This window comes from Notamacropus eugenii, chromosome 1 (genome assembly GCF_028372415.1).
Source record: "Notamacropus eugenii isolate mMacEug1 chromosome 1, mMacEug1.pri_v2, whole genome shotgun sequence".
Classification (NCBI taxonomy): domain Eukaryota; kingdom Metazoa; phylum Chordata; class Mammalia; order Diprotodontia; family Macropodidae; genus Notamacropus; species Notamacropus eugenii.
The window spans coordinates 480733177-480750679 of record NC_092872.1 but is presented as its reverse complement, the minus strand read 5'-3'; the positions used below and the strand labels follow the sequence as shown (position 1 = coordinate 480750679).

The window sequence follows — 17503 nt, the reverse complement described above, 5'->3', positions numbered from 1 at the left end:
CTTTTGGGTCATTGATGTGTATACGCACAGATGGTTGTTTATTAACGTAAATAATTAGAATCAAGGATTTTATTTGTAAATAATAATACCAATAATAATAATCTAAATCCCTGGAAACCCTGAAGAATAAAGAGTTACAAAGTATTGCATTCAAAATCTAGGATAAACAATGCAAAAAACATGCAACAACTAGGAAGAGACACACATGCAAATACCAGTAGCCCAATTCTAATATTGTTATAAGGTATTTAGTAGAAAGAGCCAGAGGATTTATTGTTTCTACACAGTTCGTCCCCAGACCTAGACTCTTCTCCTGAATTTCCAATCCCACATCACCAGCAAACCAATGGACATCTGCACCTGGATGTCCCATAGGCCTCTCAACACAACATGTCCAAAACAGAATTTGTTACCTCCCCTTCCCCCCACTCCACACTTCAAATTTTTCTATTTCTGTTGAGGGCACCACCATTAGTCCAGTCATCTAGGTTCCCCTCCTCAGAGTCATCTTCAGCTTTTCCCCTCCCTTCTCTCTTCTCACAAGCAATCAGCTGCCAAAATGTACTGATTCTCCCTTCACACATCTGTAGCTTCTCCCCACTTATCTGACCCCCATTGTAGCTCACGTACTTCCTACTAGGACTGTTACAATGGCCTCCCAACTGGCTGCCCTATATTTAGTCTCTTTTTCCTTCAACACATCCTCCAGAAAATTGGCAAAATAATATTCCTGAAGCACAGGTCTAAGCATGTCACTCATCTGCTTAAGAAATTGCAACAACTCCCTATTGCCTCTAGCTTAAAATACAAATTCCTTAACTTGGCAATTAAAACCCTTCACAATCTGGCTCCAGCTTGCCTTCTGAGGCTTATTACATCTTTTTTTCCCCTTTCATGTATTCTATATTCTAGCCAAATGGCCCATTTGCTTTTCCTGAACTCAGTACCCTATTTACCACTTTCATGCCTTTGCATAGGCTGTCCCCTCTCCCTGGAATGCACTCCCTCCCCACCACCACCTGTGTAGAATCACCAGCCTTCTTTAAGACTCAGTTCCTGAGCTGTCTCCAGTAGCAAGGCTTTCCTGATCAGTCTCCTTGGCTGTAAATGCTTACTCCTTCATCCTCAGACTATGATGCACATATTTAACTATGCACATGTTGTAGCCTTCCCCTCCCCCTCTCTCCACCAGTAGACTGTTGGCAAGGACTATTTTTCATTTTGTCTTTATATTCCCAGTACCTGGCACATAGTGGGCAGATGTTTGTTAGATAGAATTGGATTGGATGAAAGTCAAAAGACCTGGGTTCTAGTCCTGGTTCTGCCACTAATTAGCTTGGGTAATCTGCTTCACCTCTCTTTATCAATAAGATCAATACTTATCTTAATAACTAATAATAATAGCTAGCATTTATATAGCTCTTCAGGGTTTGCCAAAGTACTTTATATATGTCAACTCATTGCCCCTCACAAAAAGCTATTATTATCCCTATATTACAGACAAGGAAACTGAGTCACAGAGAAGTTGATTGATTTGCCTAAAGTCACACAGCTAGTAGTTATCTCAGGTAGGATTCAAACTTAGGTCTTCCTGACCTATACTCTACTGCTATACCACCTAACTACCCAGATTTTCTACCAAAGTTGTCCTTTGATGTCTCATTATGGCATGCAGGTGACGCAGGGCTCTTAAAGTTTATTGCAACGAAGCATAAGTCTAGTAAGGCCCTGCCAGGCTGGAGGTGGTGCAGTGGATAGAGCACCAGTGCCGGAGTCAGGAGGACCTAAGTTCAAATCTCACCTCAGACACTTAACACTCACTAGCTATGTGACCTTCGGCAAGTCACTTAACCCCAACTGCCTCATCCTGGGTCATCTCCAGTCATCCTGATGAATATCTGGTCACTGGATTCAGATGGCTCTGGAGGAGAAGTGAGGCTGATGACCTGCACAGCCCTCCCTCATTCAAAACAAAGTCAAGTGCAAGTCCTGTCATTTCTCTGATGGCATGGTCTTCTTCAGCAACGAAGGATGAACACATGAAGCCAGACTGGAAAGACTTTAAGTATGGTCCTAATGATGGCCTTTGTATTTTAAAGACCAGCCTAACTAAATTTAGAAATCTTCCTCAGGTTATCCATCTTTTGGCTACAGCACCTTCTGAAGAATGTCTACCAGGTAGAAGAGGTGTTGCAATCTGCAACCAATAGAAGAATGCCCAGACCAGTGAAACCATCAATTTTGGAAATACTGAAATTTTACCTATCTTAGAATTAAATGATAGTGAGGATCAAATGAAATAATGGATTTGAAAACACTTGGAAAGTTAAAAGGCTAAATTAAAAACTAAAGGGGTGGAGGAACAAGAATTATTGGAAGAAGGTAGTATCTTAGTAAGGCTACCGAGTCTAGGCTTGAGCGTTTGGGTCTGGGAAAGTGAAATACAAAACAACACAGTCTCACTCAGAGTCACACCGGCATTCTGGCCTTCCCCACAATATTATGGAAAAAGTGAGCAGCCTAAATGGACCATCTTTGTGTAAGGCTGTGACAATGTCATGAACATTTTATTTTACAGAATTACACAATCTTACAGCTAGAAGAGACCTTAGAACAAAGGACACCGAGATTAGAATGAGCCTTAAAAATCGTCCAGTCCAGAGTAATCAAATAGAAACCAAAATAAGGATACCCACAGGTACATATTGACTTAGAAAACACTTATTAGCATTATCTATGTTCTATTATATTTTTATTTACTTTGCTAAATATTTCCCAGTTACAACTTATTCTGCTCCAGGCTGTATACTGGGATGCTGCCTCCATTGTTTGACACCGCTAATCTAGTCTAAGCCCCTATTTTACAAGTGGGAACACTGAGGCCCAAGGATATATAAAGGCAGAGCAAGAACTAGAACCCAGATCTCCTGACTCCAACTCAGCTGCTTACCCTCAAGGAAAATGATGCCACTCCAAGGAACAAGCCCATTGTTCCTCATAAATATTCCCCTTCTACCTCCCCCAACTCCAGAAGTGGTCTTTCATTTAGCACTTGAACATCAAACCATTGCCTTTTTTCAGATCCTCCTCAACCTTCATTCTGGGAAGCATAGTTAGAACCACCTGGAGTGCTAGAATCCACCAGAAAGTTTTTAATGAGCACCCAAGTATGGGCTACAAGACATAGTAGTACAAGAAAGGGAAGCAGAGCCTAACTTCTAAACCCTCTTCCTCCTTTCATTGTTCACAGGGTACAGAGTAGATGTTAAAAACTGAACCTACCACTCCAGTTTAAGCTCCCACCACTCACCCAAAGGAGGCCTCTTCAGTGACCACCCTGATTCATTTACTGTCTTCTAGAAAGACCTTACCTTTGCCTGAAGACTTATTTGACATCACCCACCCGCATGCATTCTAAGACCCAGTCAAACTGGGTCTTCATACTTGTCATTCATGCCTGGCATTCTACCTCCTACCTTCAGGCTGACAGACTGGTTATCCCCCGGCCTGAATGTCATCCATCTTTGGAATCCCTAGCTTCTCTCAAGGTTCACCCTCTATTCAAACTTCATTCCAACCCCTAACAACCCTCATTTTGTTAGCTAGCTTTGCACCTCTCCTCCAAATTACACTGCATACATTCCACATTCACATGTCTCAGCAGATCTTATTTTCCCCCAGTAGAACGTAACCTCCTTGAGAACAGGGACCATTTCCCTTTTCATCTTTGTGTTCCTATCTCAGAATTGTTGGATTAAAAGGGCCATCCTCCCTTTCTGGAATCATAACATCAATAATGAAAGCATAAACAATGAAAAGTAGTCTAGCACAGTGGAAAGAGACCTAGCCTCAGTCAGGAAGTCTCACCTCCAAAATCTCCTGCCTGTGTGCCCCTGGACAAGTCACTTAAATGTCTCAGAGCCCCAAGTAACTTTGTAAGTTTTTTTTAATAGTATTTTTTTCAATTCCATGTAAAGATAATTTTTAATATTCATTTTAAATTTTTTTTGAGTTCCAAATTTTCTCCTTCCCTAAAGCAGTAAACAATTTGATATAGCTTATATATATAACATATATACTTATATGATATATATATTATATATGTGTGTGTATGTAATCATCTAAAACATATTTCCATATATGTAAGATTATAAATTGTAGAACAGTCATTTATCTGCACTAATATAAAGATTGTCCTCACCAGGGAATTCTCTACACCGATGAAATCCCAGATCCATATTTAAAGAGAGACGGACAGACAGATAGAATAGCTACTCACATTTGCCTGTTAGTGTAAGGCCTTCAGAATTACTCGCTAAGGTACATAGTGCAAATATTATTGTCCCCATATAACAGATAAGGAAACTGAGGCTCAGAGAAATTAAGAGGTTTCTTGAGGGTCACACAAGCCGCAAGTATTGGAGCTGAGATTGCAAGGTAGATCTCTGCTCACTGCAGGCCTGGTATTCTTTACTACTATATCAGGCTGCTTTTGTAATGCTCTCATCTACCTTCCTACACCCTGTCTCCCTCACCACAGCAAGTCCCGAACCACCCAGCCACCAAAGCCCATCTCACATCTCACATCTCTCGTCTTCACCATAAAATCTTCCATGATCAACCCTAACTACGATGATTTCCCTCTCCTTAAAACAGAGTTCTGATTGTCTCTATCCCTCATTTAATTACTTGTTACTTTGTAATATCCCTTATATTTATTATTTTTCAGATCTTGTGTTTTTTCCATAATTCTTTGTCTGGGTGTATCTTGTCTCCTCCACTGGATTCTAAGCCTCCTGGAGACAGGGACTGTCCTTCATCTGTATGTCATCCCTCCCTCAACTCCCACAGTGCCTACCTAGCAAGGTTCCACACAACTTTTCTGTAAGTACTGCCTGTACTTCTTACTTCAGAAAGAACTCTTTCAGCTACTGTTTTTGGTCATTAGAGTTAAGAGCAAATAGATGTTTTCCCTAACCTCATGAGGTAGGAGCACAACCCTTTAAAATATAGGTGGTGTTTGCTTAAGTTAAGAAGTCGACCAGCCTGATCCTGAGACCCGAGGGACCTACCACAATACAGGCATACCCTGTTCTATTGCACTTGGCTTTAGACACTGCATTTTTACAAATTGAAAGTTTGTCACCATTCTTTGTTGGGCAAGTTTATTGGTGCCATTTTTCCAATACCATGTGCTCACATTGTATCTTTGTTTACATTTTTATAATTCTCGCCATATTTCAAACTTTTTCATTATTATTCTATCTATTATAGTGGTCTGTGATCAGTGATCTTTGGCTTTGCTATTGAAATTGTTTTGGGGGTGCTACAAGCCACACCCATATAAGATGGCCAACTTTATCAATGCTGTGTGTGTGTTCTGAGGGCTCCACCAACCAGCCTTTTCCCATCTCTCTCCTGTTTCTTGGGCCTCCCTATTCCCTGAGACACAACAATATTGAAATTGGACCAATTAATAACCCTACAATAGCCTCTAAGTGTTCAAAGGAAAGGAAGAATTCATCGATATGGCAAACTTCATCATTGTCTTGTTTTAAGAAATTCCCAGTCACCGCAACCTTCAGCGGCCACCAACGTCAAAGCAAGACCTTCCACCAGCAAAAAGATTTAGATGATAGCTAGCATTTTTTAGCAATAAAGTATTTTTTAATTAAAGTATATACTTTTTTAGATATAATACTATTATACACTAAATAGACTATAGTATAGTATAAACATAAATTTTATATGCCCTGGAAAACCAAAAAGTTTGTGTGACTTGCTCTACTGTGGTGGTCTAGGACGGAGCCTGCAATGTCTCCAAGGTATGCCTATACTAATAGCTGACCCCTAGACAGCATTTTGCATGTATTATCTCACTCGAGGCTTACCATAGCCTTCAGATAGGTACTGCAAGTGTTCTTATCTTCATTTTTACAGAAGATAAAGATGAAGCTCCATGAGGGTAAATGACTTGCCTTTGTCTCCACCTTATCAGAAGTGTCTATCCTCGTGCCAAGTCCAATATTCTATGATACCTCTCCTACCTACTATGGAATATAAGCTTCTGGAGGGAAGAGACATTTGTTTTTGTCTTAGTATCTCCAATATTGAACACAGTGCCTTTCACATAGTAGACATTTAATAAATGCTTATTCACTTGAATTGGCACAAAATGAAAGTAGCATCTTCCAAAGACTTTTTTTAGGGACTAGGAAGATATGGGGAACTACCCTAAACCAAGGAGTCTGGAAAGAGATGCCAAGAACTGGAAAGACCAAGTGCAGTAAGGAAGGAAGCTGAGGATGGCAGGGACCAAGAGAAAAGGAGAAAAGAGGGGGGCTCTTCAGCTTCCCAGGCCCCTCTACGACCTTTGCCAGGCCACTCTCCTTCTCTGTAGAGACTGCAGCTTCCTTGTTCCAAAGATAAGGGTGTTGGGCTAGATCAGGGCTTTTAAACCTTTTCTGTGTCATGGACCCCTTTGCTTCTGGTGAGGCCTATGGACCCCTTCTCAGAATAATTTTTGCCCACAAACATAATTAAAAGAAACACTAAATTTCAGTGAGAGGTTAGTGAAAAATAAAGACATTTTTCCCCTTCCAGTTTCATCCACCCCCTGAAATCTATCTGTGGATGCCACGTTAAGAATCTCTGACCTAGACAATCTCTAGATTTCCTCCCATCCCTAAGGTTTTATTGAATTGTGTGAATTAAGAAGATGACCAAAGAGCCAGTCTGAACATCACAGTGTCATCAGTCTACAGAGAATCTTCTTCCAGCCCCAACTCTCCTAGCTGATAGATAGAATCGAAGAATATTCGAGCTGAAAAGGCCCATAGAGGTGATGCACAAGAGCTCACAGTGTGCCAATGGCACATGGAAAGAGTGTTCCTTTGTCACTCATTGCCCAAGAGTCCAGAGTTAGCTGGGGCCTGAACACTGGATCCAAGAAAAGTATCTGGCCTCTCCAGGATGTTGCCTCACCACTAACTGAAAGAAGGCCACCAAGCTCTCACCCTTAGCAGAAACATTTGGGTAGGAGAAGTAGGGGCGGGGGCAGGGAGATGATGCAAAAACCAAGAAGTTAGGAAAACTCACCATCATGTGAGGAGAGACTGGGCAGATTCAGGGAGAAGAAACAAGTATTAGAAAGGGTTTTGAAAGGAAAAATCTAGAAAGGGGAAAGAAATAGAAAACCCACCTGCTTATTGATCTGGCAATATGAAAGGGGTTTTTCTCCTGGCTCCCAAGCCAGAGACATGAATCTATTGGATAAAATCATGCTCTCCTGCTGCCCAGGCTTCAGCCTCTCCAGGCTGCTGTTAATTAGAGCAGCATTAGCAGGAAGGCAGCTGGGCAGCGGGGGAGGAGGAGCCGCACTAGGCTCTCTGGAGCTGATGGACACCCGGTCCATTAGGGGCGTGCTGTTCCTGAAAGCTGGTGGTCAGTTTTTCCTAGCAGCTGGAACCTAGCCTGGGTCTCTCCTCTTTGCTCCCTCCTCTGCACGCACAGGCACGCTGACTTGCGTGCTTACACGTGCACATGTGTACACACACACACGCACACAGAGCTGTCAAATAAGCTGAAACAACCCTGAAAGGAGGCAAGAAGTGAAAGTGAGCAACCTCTAGTGAAAGGAAGAGACATGCACAGACAGCTCTGATATTTCTGTGGTTGCTACAGAACGAGGCATGGCTCTCCACCCCCTGCTCTCTCCTCCCACTCAGCCCACTACCCAGGGAGCTGGGCATTTCCTCTTTCCGTGACAGTTTGAGCATCCCTAGGAAGGTCAGGAAGATCCCAGCTCTCTGGCTTTGGAGACGAAGCTTTCCTTTGGACATCAGTTCTGGGTCTAAGTGGGAGAGGAAGGACCATGAGCTTTTGGGACCAAAGGCTTTCCCAGCTACAGACTGAGGCATCAGGCCCAATGGGTCCCTGGAGCCGAAGCACTTTACCTTTCTCCAGTCATGTAGCAAATGCTCCACAAATGCATTAGTTAAATGAAGCCAAAAGAGCCCCCAACCCTATGAGAAGTGCTTATGGGTCTGGAATTTAAATCCCTCACCCCCACCCCCACCCCCGCCCCCAAGCTCTTCGGTCAAGGGCTGACCAGCTATGTATGTTCTCACTAACCAACTCCATATGCCCAGCATAACCCAAGGGTTATCTGAGAAGGAGCATTTTCTATCCTGTTACATTAATAATATTTCTTAAAAGCAGACTCAACCAAAGGAGGTCAACTACATGACAATGGAAACTTTCGAATCCCCTCACCAAATGAGGGAGCTTAATATACTAGTTACAAGGAGGAACCACACTAGCTCCTCCCTCCCCCACTCCGTCTGCCTCTTCCACTTACCTTGCAGAAAGGGAAAGTGAGGCATGGAGGCTCCTAATGAACATAGACACTGGTATCATGAAGTTATGTATTTTTTTTCTTCTCAGAACCTAGCTTAATGGGTGGCACCTAATAACTACTTAATAAATGCTTGTTGATTGGTTGCAGGCCCGTGGGAACTGGAAATCAGAAGACTTGAGTTCAAATACTGCCTCTGATGTCTAACAGCTATGTACCAATGGAAAAAGAATTTCCTTCTTCCTAAGCCAGTATTCTCGTCAGTAGAATGGGTCTAGAGATCAACTAAAATAACATGAGGCTAAATAAATTCTAGCTATCCATATTAATATTAATATCTCACAAGATCATCAGGAAGCTCCAATGAGATGTTGTATCTAAAGCAGGAACTCACACTTTTTTTGTGCGTCATAGGCCCCTCTGACAGTCTAGTGTAGTCTATGGCTCTTTTCAGAATAATGTTTTTAATTACCTAAAATAATATACATAAGATTACAAAGGAAGCCAATTATATTGAAATGTAATTATCAAAATATTCATGGACCCCAGGTTAAGAACCTCTGAAAATGTTTCAAAAACTTAAAAGCCCTGTGTTGCTCTCAGCTATTAGTGGCAACCCTAAATGTTTCACAAGGTAAAACTAAAGAGTTAGGAATCAGCCCTAGGTTTCACATGACAAACAGCACCCCCATCCCATTTCCCATCCTAGGTCTTTTCCTTAAAGAACCAGATTTTCAAGCCACACCCCATCTGCTATTCCAGTTACTGAATTGTGTGAATTGTTTTTACCCCTGGGGGTAGAGCGACACAAAATGGAGAGAAAGAAGTCTTATAAAGGGTCAACTCCTCAGTCCCCAAGAACTTTGGGAGGATTTCCAGGGAATATCTCAGCTTAGATAAAGAAGAGGAAGAGGATGAGAAGAGGGGAAAGAAGGAGGAAGAGAAGAGGAAAAGAAGGAAGAGAAGGAGGAAGAGAAGAGGATGATGAGGATGATTTGATTTATAAAATGTTGGTCAAGTGGGACACTAATTGTTTACCGAAAGAAAGGCACTAACAATGATGCCGTTCACCTCACCTCTGGACTCTCCCTTTCTCTAAAGATCTCAGTTCACTTAGCTGATGCAAACTAAATATCAGCAATACTCTAATGGGATTGAAGACAGCGCAAGCATTAGTAGCCCTATATGACTTTCAAGCAAAGTCCCAGAGAAGGGTAAGCAGCTAGCCCAGCACTTTAGAGTTGGGGGAAATAGCTTAGTGCTCCTAGCTATGAATTCAGTGCTTTATCTAGTGAGCTATGTGGTTCTTCCTTTCCTTCCTTCCTTCTTTCCCTTCCTTCCTTTCCTTTTTTCCTTCCTCCCTTCCTTTGTTTTCCTTCCTTACTTCCTTTTCTCTTTTCCTTCCTTCCTTCCTTCCTTCCATCCTTCCTTCCTTCCTTCCTTCCTTCCTTCCTTCCTTCCCTCCACTGCACATAAGTGGCAGGTCAGAGACTAGAGTCTGCAACTCTTGTTACCACAATTAATAGAGACTGAAGGTTCCTCAGTTGCCTTTAAGGTCTCTTCCAGCTTTATATCTGTGATCTTATGAACCTACGGCTTCTTTTTCTTCCTGGACCCCTGCTTCCCTAATATACCTGTTGATTTCAATAATGTTTCCCAGGGTTTCTGTTTTGGTTACTGCCCACAATTAGAACCATCTTTGGGGCCACACTGGTACCTGTAAACACAACCAAGATAAAACACTGGAGCGCAGCAGTCACCGTTCTCTCAAACCTCCAAGGTGACCCCCAGAAAACAACATTCTGAGCATATCCTAGAAAATGCAGGGGGATGGGAGTTTTTGCAGTCTCAGATGCCCCCTCATTGGCTTTAATTTTCTGGCTCAAATGACCTCTTAGACCCCTGAACACGAGCAGCTGCATTTACCAAGGTTTGCCTTCCTCCCACCCAGAGAAGCTCTCTGCAGAATACATCCAGGCTCCCTTAGCTTCCCTGAATTCTGCTAAGAATTTGAAGGGCTCATTGAAACTTCTTATCTATCTGGCTGGAATTTCAGGTTTGAAGCAAAATCTGGAACAGAGTCCATTTGGGGAAAGGGGTTGGAATTTGTTTACCTCCATTACCTGAAAGAAAAAAGGGACAAAGAACAAACCAGAGTCCTCCTGCCTGCTCCTGCCACTCAGTTTTCATTCCTTTCATGAATCAGTGGTTAAGAGAATTTCATCTCAGGAATACCATTCCCTGAAACTGGGACAGCTGTGGGGGTGCTCTCCCAGGCCATCAAGCTTCACTTGAACCATTCCATTTCACAAACATTGTTGGTGTAATTTCCATATGCAAACACTATGAGAGGTATAAATATAAATGTGATATAGTTGTTGCCCTCAGGAAGCTCGTAATCTAGCAGGGGAGATAAAACATGTATAAAACCCCAATACAAGGTCTGATGGGAAAGTGCAATGACAAGTACAAAGCTCACTGGGAGCACAGATGGGGGGTCACTCACGACAAGAGAGATCATGTTGGGGATGGGGTGGAGAAGGAAATCAAACAAGGTCTCATAGAGGAGGTAGCATTTGAACTGGACCTTGAAGCATGGGTTAGGAACTAAGAGGATGGAGCTGAGAAAAGATGCTGCATGAAAAAGCAGAGAGGCAGAAATCTTGGGCTTTTGGGGGTGGGGATGGGGAAATGCTAACTAGTACACACGTATACCCTTAATTGCCCACCTGTCTGTAGACAACATTGAATAAGCCAAATCAGACTGAGAGCCTTATAGTAAACTAGAGGATGTCACCTCAACAACTCTTCAACATCAAGCTCTGTCCCTAAGAAGTGTTTCCCACATTTCATATGTCATAAACTGAGATGCTACACAGAAAAGAAAAAATTATACCAGTGAACTTGTAGGTCAAGTTCAATGCACATTCAAATCTGAAGCACAAGACAAGTTCCAGATCCACTCCAGGCTGCAGAGCCAGGTAGCCTGGCATTGATAGCTCTTAATGGTCACCCCTAGGCTGCCCCCACAGATCCCCCCACTCCCAGCTCCTCCCCAGGACTCTGAGAAAACTCCACTGGACACAGGTATTGGAAGCAGCCTTGTTCTTGGAAGGATGGGGGTAATTATATGCACTGAGAGTGCCTGATTCCAACCCTCCCTGACCCCAGGCTTCAGAGCTCTACTGATCGATCCCGAAGATGCTCTTTCATTTTCCTCAGGCATTTTGCTGACGGATGGAAAAATCAATGCCCCACAGAAGAGAGAGCTGGAGAGGGAGAAGGTGGAGACCAAGAGAGTGGGGGGAGGGGGGATGGCAGCATGGAGGATGAGGAGAAGAGAAAAGGAGAGCAGAGGAGAGGAGACTCCTAGAGAATGAGGGTGGAGCGGATGGTGTCTGCTCTTGCAACAGACTCTCTGCGTAATGGCAGCCAGAGAAGAGAGCAAAATGTCTGGAGCTAGAGCCCTAAGTCTTTCAGTACACAGGGAGAGTTAAGAGTTGGGGGTCAAGTCTCCACACCCTGCCAGGAGCTGGGGCTTGTTTCCAAGGGTGGAGTCATTAAGGGAGAGATTAGTGGAGATGTAAGGGACTTAAGAAATCACCTACTACAGCCATCTCATTTTACAGAAAAGGAAACTGAGGGTGGAGGACTCAGCTGTCAGCTGCAGGATAGATTAGAAAAGTGCCAGACTCTATCCTCCTTTCTCCAATGTCTGGCCTTATCCCCAGGGGACCACTCATCCTTGGGGCCATCTGTCTCTGGGATCTCTTCTTGTCTACCAATAATCCATGGAGTCAAATTTACTCTTCCTTCTCTCTCTCTCTCTCTCTCTCTCTCTCTCTCTCTCTCTCTCTCTCTCTCTTTTTCTCTTTCTCTCTCCCCTCTTCCTTCTCTCTCTCTCCCTGTCTCTCTCTATCTCCCTTCCTCCTTTCTCCTCCCTTTCTTTCTCTTTGTCACCCTCTGTGTCATCATTTCTTTCTCCATCTCTATTTCTCAGTCCCTTTCTCTCTCTGTTTCTGTTTCTCTCTCTGTCTATACTTGTGTGTCCCCCTCCAAACACCCTGTATAGCACTCTCTATATCCCTCTCCCTCTATCTCTTTCTCCCTTCCTTTTCACTCCTTTCCACATGGTACAGTGAATAGGGCCCTGAATTTGAATCCTGCCTCAGATCCTTACTAGCTGTGTGACCCTAAGCAAGTCATTTCATCTCTCTGGGCCTTAGTTTTCTCATCTGTAAAATGAGAGGGTTGGACTCAGTGACCTCTGAGGTCCCTCTGACCTCTGCATCTGTGATTCTATGATGCAGTCAACAAATATTGATGGAGCCCTAGACACCAAGATACAGCAGATTTTAAAAAGCATGAGGAAAATCTCCCACCCTCAAGGAGCTTACAATATAGTTAAGATGAAACAAGTCCATATATAAAATATCAGGCAATAAATGACCATTCATGTTTGCCTCCTCTATGAGTTCAGATGAGAGTTCAGTCATTGAGTCCAGGGTTAGAGAACCTGGCTTCAATCCCTAGTTCTACTACTTGTGAGACCCCAGACTATGTTCATTACCTCTTATTACAGTCTCAATGTCTTTATCAGGTTAAACAAAATGAACTTTAATGTCCCTTTCAGATCTAAATCCTGTGATCTATGATGTCCCGAAAGGAAGAACTAAAGAGCCTTCATGGAGAAAGGGTATTTAGTTGAGTGGTAGTGGTAGTGGTGGTTTCTGTTGTTTCAATTTGCTTTTACACTGAATCTCCATATATTGCCCCAGCTGAAAGGGAGTAGCTCACACCCCATCCTAACGCTGATGAGCATAGAGGTTTTCAACAGCTAAAGAAGCTAAACAGCTTTAAGAAGCTAAAAACAGCTGCTCAGTTTTTCTAACCTGGAACATTTCTCCTTCACTCCCTCTCAGGCAGCCTGGTGGCCCTCCACTCTCTGGATGTTAATTGTATTAGTGCTGTGTAGACATCCTATCGGCTTTTGCCCTGATATAGCTTGGAGCCCCCAGACTAGCAGGAATGATCAACCTTAGCTTCCCCCAGCAACAGAGCTTACAGCTACCCACCATCATGCTTTGGGGGGTTGGTTTGGGTTTGGGTTTTTTGTTTGTTTGCTTGTTTTTGCTTTAACTGGACCTTAGAGTATGCAGAAGATTTGATAGGTCAAGATTTGAGTTAGGACGGAATGAAACACTCTAATATGGGTGAAGAGTACGAACAAAACAGAGAAGTGGGAAAGAATGATGTGTATTGGGGGGGGGGGACGGGGAGACGGTGCGTAGAGTAATCAGAGCAAAAGTTTGGCATGGGGGGCAATGGAAGATAAGGCTGTCCTGGTGAGTGTTACCTCCAAATTGTGGAGGTAACAGTGACAGTCACATTCGGAAATGTGCATCAGCTATTTCTAAAGACAATAGAACCCACAAACTCTGCAGCTAAGCAACAAAAATTGCTTTCCGAGACCCACACCACTATATGACACACCAGAATCCTAATGCATCTCTCTGCCTGTGGTTCCAGGCCCCTGACAATTTTCATTTCTTCCCAAACCTTTACCTGTACCCCACCTTTTTCCTGATTCAAGGTTCTATATCTGACATTTTTGTTTCTCTCCATAGTTTTCACAGCTGCTGTGGGACAGGGCTAATTCTTGAAGAATTAATTGTGTATTTGTTTATTTATAAGGATAAATGTGCCATCACCAGGGAGTCTAGATCTTTTCGGATCAAAGTTGAGATACTGGGGCCCAGAGAGGTATAGTAATTGACCCAAAGTCACACAGGAAGTGGCAGAATGGGAATTTGAACCCAGGTCCTCTGACTCTAACTACCCAGTTGTCTTTTTGACTCTATCATTCTGCTTCTTTCCCCAGCTTACCTAACATCTCTCAGCTTTAAGGTATCTAGGTCAGAAAGCAGAGATTTTACAAGTGCTGAAAGAGGCACTCTTGCTGACCCGTTTCCTTCGGGTGTTTTATTTTGTTTTAAAGAAAATAGAATTTGTCCCACTCAGGGGAAAGACCAGCTTATTCTCTCTCTCTCTCTCTCTCTCTCTCTCTCTCTCTCTCTCTCCCTCCCTCCCTCCCTCCCTCCCTCCCCCTCCCTTCCTCCCTCTCTCTCTCTCTCTCTCTCTCTCTCTCTCTCTCTCTCTCTCTCTCTCTCTCTCTCTCTCTCTCTCTCTCTCTCTCCCTCCCTCCCTCCCTCCCTCCCCTCCCTTCCTCTCTTCCTCTCTCTCTCTCTCTCTCTCTCTCTGTCTTGCTCTCTGTCTCGGTCTCTCTCTGTCTCTCTGTCTCAGTCTCTCTTTTACTCTGTGTAGAGCTGTTTCTGTCTTATCTTTCTCTCTTGCTTCCTTCTCTCTTAGCTTTCTTTCTTCCTTTTCCTCCCTCCTTCCCTCTCCATTCTTTTCTCCCTGCCATATCTCTTTACCCTCTGCCTTTGTCCCTTTTCATTTCCTCTGTTTGTCCCTTTTTCCTCTGCCTTTGTCCCTCTTTCCTCTGCCTTTCCTTTCACTTTCTTTTCCTCTTTCCTTCTCCCACTTCTCTCTTTCCTTCATCTCCCTCTCTCATTCACTCTAACCTTTTCCCTCTTGCTCTCTTCATCACTCTTTCTTCCACTAGACATGTTCATAGCCAGGTCTGCTGGACTTGAACCAAAACCCATTTACTTTGAAGGCAAAGTTTAGTCAGGCATGTTTGGGTTTTCCCATCCCCTATTTGCCCAATCCTATTAATAATTAATAGTACAGTAATGAGCATTGCTTTTAATAGAATCTGCTGCCATTGCTGTATTATGCTGCCCGCCAAGGATTTCCCCCAAAAGGATTCACATTACACATCACTGCATCTGCTGTGATGGGGACATCTAGTTAGAAGGATCACTGTCTCTGTAATACAACACCCTTCCCTCCTGCAGTTCCAAGCCCCACTGAGTCTTGCAAATCCTTCTTGCAGACTCACTCGCTTCCCACTGGCCCTTCATGGCCACCCCAGCCTCCTGCCCCTGCACTGATCATGTCCTGGCTCCCCCAAGGAAAAGCCTATGATAGCTTCTCTCCTCTCCAGTCTTGCATATGTCACCAACAAAATAACAGCTTGAATTTGAGCAGGACTTTAAGGTTCACAAACCACTTTCCTCACAAGGTAGTGCAAGTATGTTAGACCAACTCAAAAGGCATTTCTTAAGCACCAACTATATGCTAGACACTGAAGCAGGAAAGACAAAATAAAGGATAGCCCTTGCCCTACATTTTACTGATAAGTAAACAGATAATTAGATATTTAGAAGGAAAAGATCACAATAACCAGAGGACTCAAAAAAGGCTTCTCATAATATGTACATGAACTAAGAATTGAAGGAAATGAATGATTTTAAGAGGTGGCAGTGAAGGCATAGAAGCTAAGTCTGTGCAAAAACCCAGTGGAACATGTTGAAACACTTTAAGTTCGAGGAACAGCAAGTTGACACATTTGGCTGAAATGTAGAGTGCATGAATGAATTAACCATCAAGCAATTTTAAATTAAATTTTATTTTTTTCAGCCACCAAAAATCTATTTTCTCTATTTTCCCTTCCTCCCACATCTCCTCTCTCATTCCCAGCTTCCATTGAAGAGAAAAAGAAATGCCTCATAGCAAATATGCAGAGTCAAGTGAAACAAATTTCCATGTTGGCCATGCCCCAAAACTACAGGTTTCATTCTGTACCATGAGCTCATGGCCTCTCAGTCAGGAAGTGGGTAGTAGGCTTCATCATCAGGTTTCTAGAGTCATAATTGGTCATCATGTTGATTGTAGTCCTTGAGTCTTTCAAAGTTGTTTCTCTTTACAGTATTTCAGCAACTGTTTATTAAGTTGGTTTTTGTCCTTCGTTTTCAAAGAGGACCAAATGACATCACTATGATAAAGTCAAGTTTCATTGTGTCTGACTGTGGCTGATCAGACCAAAATGAGCTCGGAATGCTCTACCATAGATTGGGCACAGACAGTCCAAGTGAACATTTGGGGTGGATACTCTAAATTTGCACATCTTATATTTCCTTTGAGCTGCTTCAATTCTGCTTAGCTCATAGAGCACAGCACCTTCTCTGATGTGGGCACACCATGCTGAGCAATCCTGTGCCAGTGTCTCCCATGTCACACAATCAATTCCAAAGTTCTTAAAAGAGACCTTGAGAGTGTCCTTGAATCGCTTCTTCTGACCACCATGTGATCACCTGCCCTGTGTGAGTTCTCCATAAAATAGTCTTTTTGGCAAGTATACATTTTGCATTCAAACAACATGGCCAGCCCATCAGAGGTGCACTCTCTGAAGCATAGTTTGAATGCTTGGCAATTTAGTTAGAGTAAGAACCTCAGTGTCTGTCTGGTACTTTATCCTGCCAGGTGATCTTCAGAATCTTCCTAAGACAGTTCAAATGGAAGAGATTCACAGTTTCCTGGCCTGGAGCTGGTAGACTGTTCATGTTTCACGTGCATACAACAATGATGTCAGCTCAAAGGCTCTGTAGATCTTCAGTTTGGTATTATAATGGAAGATGTATTGTGCTAGGCAGTAGGAATAAAGGCAAAGACAAAGTGAAATAGTCTCTGTCCTCAAAAGTTTGCATTCTATTGGGAAAAACAACACATTTGTAAGTAAGTATATCCCAGCAAAACACAAAATAAACCCAAGATAATTTGAGGTGGGAAGGCAGATGTAGTTGAGAGACTCAAGAAAAGTTTCTTGAAATACAAGTCATTCCCCAGTTGATACATGGTCAAAGGCCGTTTTCAGAGGAAGAAATAAAAGCTATCTATAGTCATATGAAAAAAATGCTGTAAATCACTATTGATTAGAGAGATGCAAATCAAAACAACTGAGATATCACATCACATCCATCGGATTGGCTAACATGACAAAACAGGAAGATAAATGTTGGAGAGGATGTGGGAGAGTTGGAATACTAATTCATTGTTGGTGGAGCTGTGAGCTGATCCAATCATGGTGGAGAGCAATTTGGAACTATGCCCAAAGGGCTACAAAAATGTGCATACCCTTTGACTCAGAAATATTGCTTCTAGGACTATATCCCAAAGACATCTTAAAAATGGGAAAGGGTCCCACATATACAAAAATATTTTTAGGAACCCTCTTTGTGGTGA

At 42.9% G+C, this 17503-nt stretch overlaps 1 long non-coding RNA gene across 2 annotated transcripts in view; it reads right to left on the bottom strand.

Annotated features, from left to right (window-relative positions):
- LOC140519546 (uncharacterized) overlaps nt 1-17503 on the bottom strand; it is a 207727-nt gene that overhangs the window by 184856 nt on the left and 5368 nt on the right. Inside the window, exon 1 of one of the 2 annotated variants that reach the window (XR_011972226.1) lies at nt 7202-7454. The exons of the other annotated variant lie outside the window; for it this stretch is intronic. This is a non-coding gene — a long non-coding RNA (uncharacterized lncRNA). Of the gene's footprint in view, nt 1-7201; nt 7455-17503 lie in introns of those variants that run through there. 2 annotated transcript variants of the gene reach the window in all.